Source organism: Anabrus simplex, chromosome 11 (genome assembly GCF_040414725.1).
Source record: "Anabrus simplex isolate iqAnaSimp1 chromosome 11, ASM4041472v1, whole genome shotgun sequence".
NCBI classification, from domain to species: Eukaryota; Metazoa; Arthropoda; class Insecta; order Orthoptera; family Tettigoniidae; genus Anabrus; species Anabrus simplex.
Genome location: NC_090275.1, coordinates 97,483,844 through 97,487,726, shown reverse-complemented (window position 1 = coordinate 97,487,726; position 3,883 = coordinate 97,483,844). Strand labels below are relative to the sequence as shown.

The window sequence follows — 3,883 nt, the reverse complement described above, 5'->3', positions numbered from 1 at the left end:
ATTAAATGTTTATAGAACCATCAGAAAAGGTAGGCAAACCATGGCCTATTTGTAAAGTGTGCTGCGGAGTAGGAGGGGTTCTCTAGTACATACTTAAACTCTCTTTCAAGTAATATAAATACAACTAATGCATTCCCCGGGTATGGTAAAAAGTCGGCAACAACAGATGGAACAAATTGCTCCCCCATGACGAGAAGATTCAGAACATAGAAAACCGCGTAACCCAATTAACCAGCCAGACGTAAATGCGTCCCAATCATAATCACATCACTTACCATCAACGATTTTACCTTCCAAGCAGTCTCCTGGTAAGCAAGTTAAGAATATAATTTATTCAATTACATTTAAATACGTCAGAATGGTTAACATTTCTATACATTTTATCCAGAATATTAAGGGTGCTATTCTTCCAATTGTCACACATATTCAACCACTATCTTCAAACCGGTACCTTTCCATCTCCTCGGAAACGCGGAAATGTTATTCCAATACCCGAGATAACTGATCCTAAAGTACAGGGTGGAAAAAATTAAACTGTCCCCTAAGATATGTATAAGTCTGACATTAAATTGAACAAGAGAACCGCCAGTCACAGGAAATTCTGGAAACGGTGATTTCGATACAGCAATCGCTTGCTGTTGCATGTCTCCCGAGTACGTCGCTGTGTCATTACGCGTGAGTAAGTGAGAGGAGCAGTCGTGTTTAGAGACCAATTGAATACAACACAAAGTGGTCCTCACGATAAAACAGCGCGTGTCCATTGTTGAGAGTTATGCAAAGCACGGTTCTTAGAAAACCTGTGCAGAACTGTTTGCGCAAGAGTCTAAGACTGCAAGTGTTTTGGTAAAAACCTCCAGCGAAGTTTGTCATGCAAAACGGCGTGAAACGGGCTCTATAGCGAATAAAAATCGTAACTATCCGAAAAGGGTTCCAAACACCAGGGAACACTGCTCGAGTGATGGAAAGTCTGGAACGAAGTCCGACGAAAGCTCAACGTCTGTGCAAGTGAGAATTATGAGATCGTCGTGTCGGAACATTATCAAAAACTACCTGCATCTGTATCCTTAGAAATTTATTGTTGTCCAAGCCTTAAAGCGTCCAGGCGCACCTTTGTATGTTGAGTCCTGCTGGTGATTTCTGGGGGAATGACAGTCAGGACTTTTGGATCCTCAGTTTTTCATTTTTTCAGACGAGGCCATTTCCAGCATCTTCTGTGTTGTTCATTAACAAGAGTCAATCTCGCGTCAGTCCTATTGTACTTATTTTCCGGGCCAGCTTTATTTTTGCCTTCTGATTACCGTTCGTGTTTATTTTCCCGGCACATTCTTCAGGTTTATGTGAACAATAATTGCAATATTCAAAATAACATTCTCGCCTTGGTCACTCACTATCTGGTTGCAACTGTTCCCCTTAGACATCAGACTCACTATGAAGCAACGACAAGTGACTCTATTGGACTTCATTGGTGCTCTGGTACAATATACCGAGTAAGTGACTACGTGGTCTAGGTACAGCTTGCATTCGGGAGACAGTGGGTTCCAAAACACTGTCGGCAGATCTGATAAAATCGTTTTCCGTGGTCTCCCAATTTTCACAGTAAAACAATGCCTTCCGGTTCATGTGGACATACTCGGGCTGTACCTTCACTAAGACCACGGCCACTCCCTTTCTAGCGTACCTACCTCCCTCGCTCAGTGAAGCGGGAAAAACACGAGGGGATCCGTCGCGGCTTCGGCCCGGCGGGCAGGTTTTAATTGAACGTAGCGCACAATCTCGAAACACCTCTTAGCTCTGTGACGAGAAATCCATACGAATGATTGTTTCTCCTCCATTCACTATGGAGAGAAGATCGAAAAATGAAAGAAAACAACCCTAAATGGTGGATCACTCGACTCGTGGTTCGATGAAGAACGCAGAAAATTGCGCGTCGACATATGAACTGCAGAACACATGAACATCGACATTTCGAACGCACATTGCGGTCCATGGATTCCGTTTCCGGACCACGCCTGGCTGAGGATCGGTTGCTATAACTGAACGCGACATTGCGTTCGAAGGGTGCGAGCGTCGTGTCGCAGTGTCTCCTGAATAGAGCTTCACCTCGGTGGAGCTGCACCGGTCAACACCATTACTGAGAGTGTGTGAGACGGAAGAGTTGGTTAAAAAAGAGAAAAAGACTATCTCTCTGTCGGTGTTGTGTAAAATATTTTCTTTATGTACTACATTTTTTCCCAAAATTGGACTGCAGTGCGAATTTATGCTAGAATGAGTTCTTGGTTCAAGGTACTTAAAAGGTTTAGACAAGACTGTAATTTTTCACCTTTGTTGTTCATAGTTTACATTTAGTTAAATTTATAGAGTGGCAGTGAGGGATTCAGTTTAGGTGAAAATGTAGTAAGCAGTCTGGTCTATACCGACGACTTGGCCTTTATGGCAGAGTCTAATATCTTGGAACGTGAAACTAGGTGCAATGAGTATGATGTAAACATTAGCCTATCCAAGACGAAAGTGATGTCAGTAGTTAAGAAACCTAAGAGAAATGAATGCCAGGTTGGGAATACAAAGCTGGAACAGGTAGATCATTTCGAGTATTTAGAATGTATGTTCGCCCAGGATGGTAATATGGCAAGTGACATTGAATCAAGGTGCAGTGAAGTTAATGCAGTGAGCTCGCATTGCGATCAACAGTATTCTGTAAGAAAGAAGTCAGCTCCCGGACGACACTATCTTTACACAGGCCTGTTTTCACACCAACCTTAGTTTACGGGAGTGAAAGCCGGGTGAACAAAAAATATCTTGTTTATAAGTAAGAAGTAACAGACATGAAAGTAGCGAGAATGATTGCTGGTACAAACAGGCGGGAACCATGGCTGGAGGGTACTCAGAATGAGGAGATAAAGACTAAGTTAGGGTTGAACTCGATGGATGGCGCACTACACATAAACCGTTTCCGGTGCTGTGATCATTTGAGGCGAATAGAGAAGGACAGGTTACCTAGGGGAATAACGGACTCCATCATGGAGGGAAACAGAAGTACATGGACACCAAGACGATTACAGATAAGAGTTATGGGACTAATCGAGATCACATAGGTAGTTAGAGTTGAGAATTGTGGAGGTGTTTATTAAATAACCAGATGCTTGCAGTCTGAAGGCTGAAAGGCGTATGTATGTATGTATGTATGTATGTATGTATGTATGTATGTATGTATGTATGTATGTATGTATGTATGTATGTATGTATGTATGTATGTATGTATGTATGTATGTATGTATGTATGTATGTATGTATGTATGTATGTATGTATGTATGTATGTATGTATGTATGTATGTATGTATGTATGTATGTATGTATGTATGTATGTATGTATGTATGTATGTATGTATGTATGTATGTATGTATGTATGTATGTATGTATGTATGTATGTATGTATGTATGTATGTATGTATGTATGTATGTATGTATGTATGTATGTATGTATGTATGTATGTATGTATGTATGTATGTATGTATGTATGTATGTATGTATGTATGTATGTATGTATGTATGTATGTATGTATGTATGTATGTATGTATGTATGTATGTATGTATGTATGTATGTATGTATGTATGTATGTATGTATGTATGTATGTATGTATGTATGTATGTATGTATGTATGTATGTATGTATGTATGTATGTATGTATGTATGTATGTATGTATGTATGTATGTATGTATGTATGTATGTATGTATGTATGTATGTATGTATGTATGTATGTATGTATGTATGTATGTATGTATGTATGTATGTATGTATGTATGTATGTATGTATGTATGTATGTATGTATGTATGTATGTATGTATGTATGTATGTATGTATGTATGTATGTATGTAT

At 39.6% G+C, this 3,883-nt stretch overlaps 1 non-coding gene across 1 annotated transcript; it reads left to right on the top strand.

Annotated features, from left to right (window-relative positions):
- Positions 1 to 1,868: 1,868 nt before the first annotated feature.
- LOC136883589 (5.8S ribosomal RNA) lies at positions 1,869 to 2,023 on the top strand. The gene has a single exon (XR_010861277.2). It is a non-coding gene; the product is annotated as a 5.8S ribosomal RNA (ribosomal RNA).
- Positions 2,024 to 3,883: the final 1,860 nt, after the last annotated feature.